At 42.5% G+C, this 12,746-nt stretch overlaps 1 long non-coding RNA gene across 1 annotated transcript; it reads left to right on the top strand.

Annotated features, from left to right (window-relative positions):
* The first annotated feature begins 1,569 nt into the window (after positions 1–1,569).
* On the top strand, positions 1,570–8,806 carry LOC309374878. Its single transcript, XR_014170740.1, has 2 exons — positions 1,570–1,660; positions 8,501–8,806. It is a non-coding gene; the product is annotated as an uncharacterized lncRNA (long non-coding RNA).
* Positions 8,807–12,746: the final 3,940 nt, after the last annotated feature.

The raw sequence follows: 12,746 nt of genomic DNA, 5'->3' as shown, positions 1-12,746 counted from the left end.
AACTACTTGAGTATACAACACTGCTTGCTCGTCCACAGCCACACCTATTTATAAGCTTGAGGAGTGCTAATTTTTCCAAAAAATTAGGTGCCGGAATTCACCATGAAGTTGTTACAGCAAGTGTCCAAGTGTCCCTATTTTCCAGGGATGTCCCTGACTTAGAGAAGTTGTCCCAGTTTCTGATTTGATCCTGGAATGTCCCACTTTTCCTTAGAATGTCCCTATTTTCATTGGAGAAATGTTGGAGGGTAGGTTAAAGTAAGTGCCACACCTTTTAACAACAACAAAAAGAGGTGCTGTGACTGTGTAGCCTTGAGTACCCCCTGAGAAAAAAGCACTGGCCAGAAAACTTGTTCTGTTACCAGCCTAAAATGAGTGCCAATTTGGTGAAATTCAGCAAGTACCATTGTCGGAATGCTAATTAGCAAAATACCCCCTCGCCCCAATGCAGCTGGCATTTCTTCAGTTCAACAGAAGTGAAAAAATCCAAGTTTCCCTTTTAGAATTCTTTAAGCAGAAAGACTTATTTTGATTGTAACTAAACTACCCATAAATCTATGCACACATGTATTGATCTTGGCTGCCTCTTAAAAATGACTCTGTCCCAGTAAGTTGGCATATTTCATAAACAAAAAAAGAGCAAATTATCGATCTATCACACACTCTAAAAGTCCTGTGAAAAATCTAGGTTGCTTTTAAGTTCATTCCGTACCTAAGGGAATGAGAAACCCTGAAATGAAAAATAGATATTTTTAAAAGGGGCAGAAATAACACAAGATATATAGCTGCCCCTGCCAATATTTAATCTTTCATTGTAACTCCGATTCAGTGTATTGTATCTCTTGTTATATCTACTGATATGCTACTGATAGACTACTTAAAACATTAATATAACTACTTCTGACATGGAACAGTAATTAATTTAGTTATATGCCAGAAGATAATTAGTTCATTGTGGAAAAATACTTCTATAGCTTGCAAATTGAAACTGCTGTCTGGCACAGTTGGTTTGCTGTGAGCTCAAGCTTAAAGCCACGAAGGTCTGAGGGCGGTTGCACATATACCAGAAAGAAGCTAAAGCATGGCAAATATTGCTACTTTTCCAAATGTGCACGGACTTTCCATATTTGGAGGGGAGAGTTGGCTGCTGTTGGCAAAGTTTTGTTTTAAAGAAGAATCTGGCTTTCAGGTTGCACCAAGCTCTTCTTCAGGGTTTGGTCATGAGAGCAAAATAAAAATAAAAATAAATCTAAACATGGAATTTCTGGACAGTCAGGAGGTTGGTTAGCTCCATAGGGAAGTCTAATATCCACTGCAGCTGGCACAGAGATAGCTGGCTTGAATGCAAACATGGCATTCTGATGTCATGCGTGATGTCACAAACAGATAAGCTCAAAGTCTTGGAAACAAGAAAGTCAGTTGGTTAGGAGGTTGGTTAGCTCCTTAGGGAAGTCTAATATCCACTGCAGCTGGTACAGAGATAGCTGGCTTGAATGCAAACATGGCGCTGTGATGTCATGTGTGATGTCACAAACAGATAAGCTCAAAGTCCTGCCAACAAGAAAGTCAGTTAACAGTCAGACTGAGTCTGGACACAGTCAGGCTGGATGTTCAGACCAGGGGAGGATCTACACTCATGGTTTTTAACGTCAAGGGAGAAGTAAGGAATGGTTTTCATATTTAGATGAATTACGTCCTACTTTCAACGTTCGTAACGCGTTATTAAAATGTGACACCAGAGAGCGCTGCAGAGCAACCAGGAACCAACATTAGGGAAACAGCATTTTGACAGGGGAAAACAAAGGTAAGAATTGCTTTAATTTACAAGTATGCTCTGTGACGTTTTAGAACGGCAAATTTAATATTGTTCTAATAACAACAAACAGGTCAGTGTAGACCCAGCCCAGGTGGTGATAAACAAGTTTGCCTGGGAGCTAGAGTTATGCTATCATAGGAAGGGAGTTTTAGAACAATTTGTAGGTAGGGTTGCTAACTCATGAGCCGCCAACATTTAAGTCCTTTATGGACATCTTGCCATGAAAATAATCTACAGTATATGTGACGGTTTCAGCTAATTAGCAGAAGCATTTGCCTGATTCTGAATTTAACATCCTCGCCCCCTTAATGAACTTCATCTACTTATTGTATAGCATCATGTTGGAGATCTTTCTAAACCTTGACTCCAGAAATCTCCATTTTGCCAGTAATTGAAGTTTGGATTTGCTTACCTCAATTCATATTGATGAATGAAGGATTCTTTTCAGTTATTCATAGCAGTATGTGATATCTAGTAAATGCAGTCAAATGCTCTACCACTGAGTTATACCCCAAATGAAAAATGTCTTTCTCTTCTGTCTAAACCAGGTATTTTTAGTGAGTTCATAAGATGTCCAACACCACCTTGTGCTTTTATATGGTTGATTTAACTATTTTTAATTCCATCCTGAATTATAGGTCTTGCTGTTTCTAACAGAATACCTGCAAATGTAAAAATATTAATTCTTAGTACTCGTTGTCATCTTCTTTTCCCCTTTTGCGTGTTTAAAATTTGTATAATTTGTATTTTACTTTTGCAGAAATGGAATTTAACAAAGAACTCGTTCAGCCGTTTGTTGTGGGAGGGTGTGGAGTGAACTGGCCTGCAAACAGGTTGGGGGGTGCTGAAGTTCAACAAATGCTTAGTTTGTGGGCCTGTCATTTTTACCACATTGTACCAGGTGGCAGAGTGGTTTGTTTAATCTAAAAAAGAGGATATTCCTTTCCATATTTGCTATGTTGTGAATCTCATTCAGGGCCGGATTTAGGTTTGATGAAGCCCCAAGCTACTGAAGGTAATGGGGCCCTTTATATGTCCAGCTGTCCTTTGTCAACAACAAATTGTCACTGTTTTTTGTGTTGAGTATATGCTATATGATAATGTATGGACCTAATAGGTATCTAAAGCCATTTGCACATAACAAAATATGTATTTTATCAAAGTAATTGTTGAATTGAAATACAATTAAGAAGAAGTATAGTAATAGTGAAATACAATTAAGAAGAAGTATATTTTTGGGAGCCCCCAAGAGAGTGGGGCCCTAAGCTATAGCTTGTTTAGCGTATACATAAATCCGGCACTGATCATCTCCCGTAAGCTTTTCTCCCAGAACCATTTAGTACAGCGAGTGTTGTAGCTGTGGAACATCACATGGTTTCAGAAAACAGTCCATCCCATAATTCGGTCTGGGGAGGGGTGGTCTATGACTTGTAACAACAAGGTTGTTGACTGACTTCTGAACCCTATGCACCATGACATGGTATTGAAGTGACACAACAGGACTATGCCTGTTGATGATTTACTGCATTTTATGAGATTATACAAGGGACACGGGTGGTGCTGTGGGTTAAACCACAGAGCCTAGGACTTGCTGATGAAAAGGTGGGCGGTTCGAAACCCCATGACAGGGTGAGCTCCCATTGCTACCCGGTCCCTACTCCTGCCAACCTAGCAGTTCGAAAGCACGTCAAAGTGCAAGTAGATAAATAAGTACCGCTCTGGTGGGAAGGTAAACGCCGTTTCTGTGCACTGCTCTGGTTCGCCAGAAGCGGCTTAGTCATGCTGGCCACATGACCCGGAAGCTGTACGCCCCTCAGCCAATAAAGCGAGATGAGCACCCCAACCCCAGAGTCGGTCATGACTGAACCTAATGGTTAGGGGTCCCTTTACCTTTATTAGATTATACATTTCAGAACCAACTAAAAATAATTTTTTAAAAAAACAAAAACAAAACAAGGCTCAGTTTCACACATTTTACAAAATTCTGCCTTGGCTGTGATGAATGCCAGAAACAAGATCTGAGACCAGTCAGTTTTTTGTTTTGTTTTGTTAATGCTGTCAAAAAGATAATACAAGGTTGATCATGATTTAAATAAAAGTGAAGTCTTTGAGAGTCTTGGCCAAGACGGCCAATAACTTCCTTCATAATTTTTCCCTTGAGTTAGGTATTCAACTTTTTTTTTTTTTGCCCACAACCCCATACCAAGTCACAGATTCATCCAAAAGGTTTTCAGATTTGTAAAGTGCCAGAATGGATTTGGCACGGGCATGAAAATATTATTTTTGTTCTGTGTGGGACTGAGATGAATATGGGTCCAGCAAACTGCAAGCAGGTTGGCTTTCATCACTGAAACAAGTCCTCAGTGAGGAAATAAGCAAGTCCAGCTAGGCAATGTAGATGGTTTGATGGTAGAACTCTTCCATGGATTGGCTGGGATGATTGGCATGACTCTTCTGTTGCACAGTTTGTCTAGGTGCATTAAGTTCTACATCCACTTCATCTGCTACTTTCTTGCACTTCTCTGCTATTGTGCTGAAGGTCTCTTGACTAGCTTCCCTGTGTTGCTGTATTGAACCCAGCAAATGCTGCATACGGGCTTTCATTTCCATTACATCTAACTTTTCACAGCTTGGGTGCCTGGCCCTGGCACTGAAGAATATTTGCTTATAATCACAAGGCAATCAATATGAGTTGATCTCCATGATCACGCAACAACTGGTATGAAAGTTTTCTTCAGTTGCGAGGCAATGCTTGTGTGATTTGCTGCAAACACACAGATGCTCTTGTATTTCTGAGTCCACCGTTTTTCACACAGCATTGGTCTGTTGGTATTAGATGTCATTTTTGGATAACCTAATGTATTTTCTTATGATGACCTTACCTTAATTGTGTCAACTGTGTTACACATATCACTTACACTGTTCAGATAATTAACAGAGAGATTAAGTCTATGGGATGAGCAGTAGGGAGGCAAACATTGCCCGAGGATAGAATGCCTTGATTTGTGCTTGAACCTTCTTTTCCTGTCCTGCTTCCAAACGCATTGTATTGTTGTCCAAGTAACTAATTGAGACCTGGTCAAAAATTAGAACAAACAGGTATGATTGTTTTGGATATGGCTATTGCAGTTTGGTCTGAGACTGAAATCAACCCAAGAATTCCTCATGTACATGTGCATTCTCATCATTTTATTTCACAAATCTTTCACCTAGAGATAGTTGTTCTATACCAGGAATAGCTGCTGTTTCATCTGCTAAAACTGAGAATTTCATGAGACATTAGCCTCCATAACTATTTATTCACTCGAACGTTTCCCACACAATTTCATTAACACAGTCTATATTTGGGCAGATGTGTACTTAGCACTATCACCCCCAGTTTCAATAATAATAATAATAATAATAATAATAATAATAATAATAATAATAATAATAATAATTGCACCCCCTGCCTCAGCATGAAACTGTAAAAGGTCTATCGTGCTAACTGTGGTATTGGTCTTACGATGGAGCAAGACCATGTGCGTTGCTTGATATTACAGTGTACAGCTTTTGTTTAGTTGCCTGTATAGCTTGGAAGCAAATATTGTTTAAATTATTCCTCTAAACATGACACTGTTTCCCTCCACCTCCCAATAAATAAAGAGACTCAAACCCACAGGAGATGAATTGGTGACCTAAGGGAATAAGAGCTGAGGAAAATCTAGCCTGGGCATCACCATCCAACTCCGGCCAAAGGAGCGAATTCTGGGGGACTCACCAAGAAAGCCTCATTGCACCTATAGGCCAGAGCATGTCAGGCTGTACTCTTTAGCCTCTACAAAAGGTTCTGACTATGAAGCAGTGGTGGAGGAGAACACCACCCATTGTTTGCTATGAGCAGCAGTGGCAGCACCATGATGGAGGTGGGAGAGCCATGGCAGATCTTTTGCCTACAAAACCCAATTGCAGACCTTGCCATTTTGCCACTGCCCAAGGGTATCGTAAGACACCATTCACTGTGCCTGAGTAAAGATTAAATATTTTTTAATTGATGCATTAGGGAGGGAGTGTGTTTGGGTGTGTAAAATGTGGTCTTGACTATGCTACCACTCAGTGGATTTGTAACTGGCTGACTGACCGAACCCAAAGGGTGCTCATCAATGGTTCCTCTTCATCCTGGAGAAGAGTGACTAGTGGGGTGCCACAGGGTTCTGTCTTGGGCCCGGTCTTATTCAACATCTTTATCAATGACTTGGATGATGGACTCAAGGGCATCCTGATCAAATTTGCAGATGACACCAAACTGGGAGGGGTGGCTAACACCCCAGAGGATAGGATCACACTTCAAAATGACCTTGACAGATTAGAGAACTGGGCCAAAACAAACAAGATGAATTTTAACAGGGAGAAATGTAAAGTATTGCACTTGGGCAAAAAAAATGAGAGGCACAAATACAAGATGGGTGACACCTGGCTTGAGAGCAGTACATGTGAAAAGGATCTAGGAGTCTTGGTTAACCACAACCTTGACATGAGCCAACAGTGTGACGCGGCACCTAAAAAGCAATGCAATTCTGGGCTGCATCAATAGGAGTATAGCATCTAGATCAAGGGAAGTAATAGTGCCACTGTATTCTGCTCTGGTCAGACCTCACCTGGAGTACTGTGTCCAGTTCTGGGCACCACAGTTCAAGAAGGACACTGACAAACTGGAACGTGTCCAGAGGAGGGCAACCAAAATGGTCAAAGGCCTGGAAACGATGCCCTATGAGGAACGGCTAAGGGAGCTGGGCATGTTTAGCCTGGAGAAGAGGAGGTTAAGGGGTGATATGATAGCCATGTTCAAATATATAAAAGGATGCCACATAGAGGAGGGAGAAAGGTTGTTTTCTGCTGCTCCACAGAAGCGGACACGGAGCAATGGATCCAAACTACAAGAAAGAAGATTCCACCTAAACATTAGGAAGAACTTCCTGACAGTAAGAGCTGTTCAACAGTGGAATTTGCTGCCAAGGAGTGTGGTGGAGTCTCCTTCTTTGGAGGTCTTTAAGCAGAGGCTTGACAACCATATGTCAGGAGTGCTCTGATGGTGTTTCCTGCTCGGGAGGGGGTTGGACTCTTGTGATCTATTCCAACTCTATGATTCTATGTGTGTGCATGTGTGTCCTTTGATCTACTTTTGTGCATTATTAAAGTTTTTGATTTTCAAATAAGAAAGTGGAACTAAAGTAGAACAAAAAAAGTAACACTTCTGCAGCAACTACTATTCCTGTTTACTCCCATCCTCTTATTAAAGAGAACATAACCCTACAACAGTCTTAGGATTTTTCTTTCTTTCTTTGAAGCACAATTAGTTTTCATTTCCATCCATTGATGCTGTCAGGCAAAGCTGTTGCCGGGTGGATCACGACAGAGGGGAGTTCAATTAATACATCGTTTCTGGAACTTATCTGACAATGAACACTCTCCCCCCGTCTCTCTCTCTCACACACGCATGGAATAAACTGTGTATTCAGTTTGCCTGTGCAGTCATATCTAAGTCTCTCTTGGCTGCTAGCCAAGACCTCTAAAAACCCATTAAGGCTATTAGAGAAATTATTTCCTTTCCATTTTGAGCTGGGTAAATTTCACAGTTATCGCAAGCAAGAGGAAATGAATTGGGAGGATATCTGTCTAGGGATGGCTTGCCCTGTAGTAGGAATTAAGCCAAGGAAATGTAAAGCCCCATTTATTTCCCTTTGTGCCATTTGCACAGGAGAGCCGGTGGGTGGCAGTGTAATCTAAGCCTTGTGCACCAAAGGTCTCTAGGGAGGAAATCTTACGCACTTCTGACTGGCAGCTGTGAGCAATGGAAGCTCTTCTCCTTGCAATTATAGACTTTACTGGAAATCAACTTTGCCTTGGAAAAAAGCAGTGTGTAAACCAATATTTTCCATGCACTGCAGCTTGCTGTAGAAGAGAGATTCCAAATGACGGCTTCGGGTGCAGTACTGTGACCTGACAAGTGCTAGAAAACACTTCAAATGAATCCCGGAGCTTTGTCTCAACAATCACACAGAGTGTTGTGTTCAGACTCCATCGTGCAATGCCACTTACTTGTTTGATGTTAGTCAACAAAGGGCTAATTTTCTCAGGACAGAGAATACAATTTGGACAGAATCTTCTATTTAGTTTTTGACTGATTTGTAGCTTTGCATCCATGATTAGACCAAAGGGGAAGTGAGGGGACTAGTAGCCAGCCTGAGAAGTATTGACCAGGCCAAGGCCTGCCTAAACAACACATAGCTGAACATAACTGACCTGCCATGTGGTGGTAGTAACAACAACAACAACAACAACAGTAAACAAGAAATAAAATAAAATTTGCACCCCATCCACCTCACTGGGTTGCCCAAGCCACTATGGGCAGCTTCCAACATATACAAAAACATAATAAAACAGCATGGTTTAATATTTTATTATGGTATGTCTTCTTGCCCCTGTTTTTAAGGTTCCATGTAGGTAAGAAAAACAGGGTAGTTGTTCAGGCTTTGATTGTCAGTGGTATGCATTTGGCATGAGTTGTGAAGCTTGGTTTAAAATGCCTTTTTAGTCAGTTCTGTGGACCTACAGAATAGAGTTGCATATGCAACTTGCTGTGCAGCTGCTGCTACTACTCAAAACACAACAGTATGCTAAGCAAAGTTTCTCCCCATTAAATAGGAGTGGCTACAACTATACGAAGAGGATGCAAGTTTCCAGCAGACATTTAAAGGTTAAATCAGAAGGCATTTGCTGAATCTCTATTGGCAGAGCATTCCACAGAACTGGGCTTGCTTTCTTGCTGCTGTCAGATGAGCCTTGCCAACTTGGGGAATGACCAGCCACACTTCTGCGGATGATCTGAGTGAAGGAGCTGAGATATAAGGAGCTTGAAAACATTTTTGTTTACCCAGGCATTTGATGGTAGACGAATTCTGTTCCTGGAATTCTTGGGAGCCCTAGATAAAATCATGTTTTAAACCAAAACTGTTTTAAGAATGCTTAACTGTTTTAGAATGCTTAAAAAACAATCCGAATGTGTTTGCTTCCCTGAGATGCTTCAGGAGGAAAGGCAGAATATAAATTTAATAAATAAGATATCTATCCTAAACCAATGAAGTTTGGGGCATTGGCCCAACACCAATTCAGGTATCATAGCAGGAGTAGTCAACCTTTTTATACCTACCGCCCACTAATGCATCTTTCTTGATGGTAAAATTTCCTTACCGCCCCCTAGTGCTCGATGGAAGGAGGATTCAGCTTGTGCCGTAGAACCCCCTACCGCCCACCTAGAATCTTGAAACGGCCAGTAGTGGGCGGTAGGGACCAGGTTGACAACCCCTGCTTTATAGTCTCACGTCAAGGGTGAGAGGTTTCTGAGTGATGGGACATGAACTCCTATGGACTGCAGTAACAGTTCCCACACAGCCCTCCAGTCTGGGCTGATGTTGTGCTGAGCTACCCAGGCAGGCAGAGATGAGCCAGGTCTGGCCCGCCCATTTACTCTACCCAGGTCTCAGTATTACACACCAGGTCAGCTCACTTATCTACAATTAAATCGTGCATAGGCATGGTTTTATTACTTGACCAGCTTAGCATTCAGCTGCAGAACCACCAGACTGTTGGCAGCAATGGTAGAGCATTCATTAGTACCAGGGATAGGAGGGAGCTTGCTGGGAGATATTAGGCTCAAGTGGCACTGTGGGTTAAACCACAAAGCCTAGGACTTGCTGATCAGAAGGTCGGCGGTTCAAATCCCTGCGACGGGGTGAGCTCCCGTTGCTCGGTCCCTGCTCCTGCCAACCTAGCAGTTCGAAAGCATGAAGTACAAGTAGATAAATAGGTACCGCTCCGGTGGGAAGGTAAACGACGTTTCCATGCGCTGCTCTGGTTCGCCAGAAGCGGCTTAGTCATGCTGGCCACATGACCTGGAAGCTGTACTCTGGCTCCCTTGGCCAATAAAGCGAGATGAGCGCCACGACCCCAGAGTCATTCGCGACTGGACCTAATGGTCAGGAGTCCCTTTACCTTTACCTATCATCAACCTTCCAACATGCCTCCTTTCAATCACTGAGATTGAACCCCTTCCTCCAATACCCTTCTGCTGAGACACACCCTGTGTATAGAACACTCTTCTAGAAAAACCCAGTGCACGATTTATCATGCACCAGGCCACGTAGACATCAATCCACAATAGTCAAGAGCACATACAGTCCACCATAAACATGCCAACCCTCCAGCTGAGGAAACAAAACAAAACAGTATATTATACAGGCATCCCATCCCATCTTTCTCCTGGGGCATAAGCAGTAGATTTTCTACACCCAGGAGTTATAAACCATCTAGGACCCCTCAATTTCTCATACTGGGTACTCCAAAAGCACAAACCTATGTATGTCTCCCTCTCACCCTTGTGACAACCCCATGGTCTTGCCAGATGGCAGCCCATCACATTGGACGAGCCTTGAAAATGAAAAGTGGTAACAGCTGCACAGTCTTCAGGCACCATCGCTCTCAGCTGCTAGGCTTGTCTGCCTGGTGGCAAGAGGCTTGCTTGGTGGTAATTGGCAATTGGAGGCAGGTGCATGGCTAGCAGGAGGTATGGAGGGCAGATGTTCAGAGGTGTTTTCAGTTCTCGTGCTTCCCATTCACCAGGCCGTCGAAGTAGCAACCTCTTGTTGTCCTGGACACACCGAGTTGGGTGAGCCTCTGCTTTGTAACTTCTCCAATGTGTCACTTTAGGTGTTCACACAAAAATAGTTTCTCCTCATTGAACCTGCATGTTTTGGCATGAGAATCAAAGCTCGTGAAAATTTGGCTCATCTCTAGCTATACTGTAGCAGCATTCAGAAAATCACTCCCCCATGATTCCATCCCAGAACACTATTTATTTTCATATACACCCCCATTCTAGCCCCTTCCTTTCTCTCCATTGACTACACCCGTCCCCCATGAACTAGACTGTAAGCCTTTTGAGGCAAGGAGCTGTTTCCTCCCCTACTCCCATGTAAAGTCAGATACTTCGTAAAACCTGCTAGCATACTAGGCCAAATGTCCCGCTTGACAGTCCTCTATTTGTGAGGATATTTCACCCCTCCCATTGCAAGAATCTGCTGATTTTCCAGAGAGGAGGGGGCGGATTGTGCTCCAGTACTTATTCCACTCCAGTACTTATTCCACTTCAAAGGGGGGGGGACTACTGTTATCTCTGTGTAGATAAGGTCGCTGCAGAAAGCAGCTGTAACACTCAGTGCAGTCCAGCGTCTCCATTTGTATATAGTTTGTATAGTACAGTAGCTGTTAGTGAATAAAAGAAGATATTCTTCAGTACCGTCGTCCGAGTGATTTATGCTCTGCTATACTCTGCTGGGCACGGTTGTCTTCTGGAAGTGAGTTTGGTGCTCACAGCTCTGAGTTGCCAGTCCACAGCACTTAGACCTGTTCCTGCAGAAGAAGGTCTCTGGAAGTGCTACCCCAGCTCGCCTGGCCCAGTCGGGGCTGAAGTGGTTGAGCCTAGTTGGTGGCACTGGCTCAAGGGCGATGCCGACAATTTGAAGGCACCCTCGCTTTGAAGGATTGTCCAGTCCAGATCTGGTTTAAAGACAGATAACAATAAGAAAGCAGAGCCAGGCCTTGAACTAGCTTTTTAGCAGTTAGCGCTGCGAGAGCAGACTGAACAGGCACACACTGTATTTTTCTGTGTATAACACGACCTCATGTATAAGACGACCCCTATTTTTGGGAACCCTCAACAGTCGTTGAACTTCTTTTGTAAGTCTGCTGAGCTGTTGAACAGCTTTTCGGTGATCCTTTGCTCCAGCTGATGGAACTGGTGCCGTAATACACTGCATACTGGCACTCACCAAATACTCTTCCTAAGCAGGGAAGAGCGGGTAAGCAGCCTCCTCTCCAACATTTACCTGCTACCGCCGCAGCACCAGCCCTCAGTTACTTAGCCTATTAACCCGTGTATAAGATGACTCTCAATTTTCCACCAAAAGAAAAATAAGAAAAAAGGTCGCCTTATACATGGAAAAATATGGTAGGTCACCTGCTCACCATTTTCCCAATTGCCACTATGATGAAATGCATTGCATTTTTAAAAAAACTAAATTATTTCTAAGCATGCATTTATATATTTAAAGTAGCATGGACAAATCTTATGCAAATATGTCTCTTGTTCTATCCTCTTTTCCATGATGCAATATCTCATTTTTCTTTTCATTTTGGTAATGTGGCAACCATAACTCGTATTACCACCGCCAGTAATAGTCATGTGGCACACAACAGATTGTTGATAATAATCACAAGTATCTCTTATGTATCACATTAAGTGCTTCCTCACCCACAATAATACAACAACCAGACTTAACATGGACACTGGTACCAGAGCCTGCAATAAACTCAGATGCCAACTTTGCTGCCACATACACCCAGACAACACCATCACTGGACCCAACAACATTAAACATACCATCTCAGGCCTATTTAATTGCTCGTCTTCTAACATTGTGTATGCCATCAAATGCCAACAGTGCCCTTCAGCTCTCTATATTGGATAAACAGGCCAGACCCTACGCCAAAGGATAAATGGACATAAATCAGACATCAGGAATCATAAGACTGAGAACCAGTAGGAGAACACTTCAATCTCCCAGGACATTCAATACAAGATCTCAAAGCAGCTGTCTTATTACAAAAGAATTTCAGAAATAGACTTGAAAGAGAAGTTGCTGAATTACAACTTATTACTAAACTGACAACTATGGAGAGACCTGGTGCGAATAGAGATATTAGATTCTTGTCTCATTACACATGCTGAATCATCATTTTTGGTCATCTGTATACTTTCCCTTGCTTTTTCCTGTAAGACTAATTGCAGTCATTAACAGTTGTCAACAGATTTACCATACCCATTAAGTCAATC

The sequence above is a fragment of the Podarcis melisellensis genome, assembly GCF_964234715.1.
Source record: "Podarcis melisellensis genome assembly, chromosome: 7".
Lineage (NCBI taxonomy): Eukaryota > Metazoa > Chordata > Lepidosauria > Squamata > Lacertidae > Podarcis > Podarcis melisellensis.
Note: the sequence above shows the minus strand (reverse complement) of the source record. Positions and strands in the feature narration are given on the sequence as shown.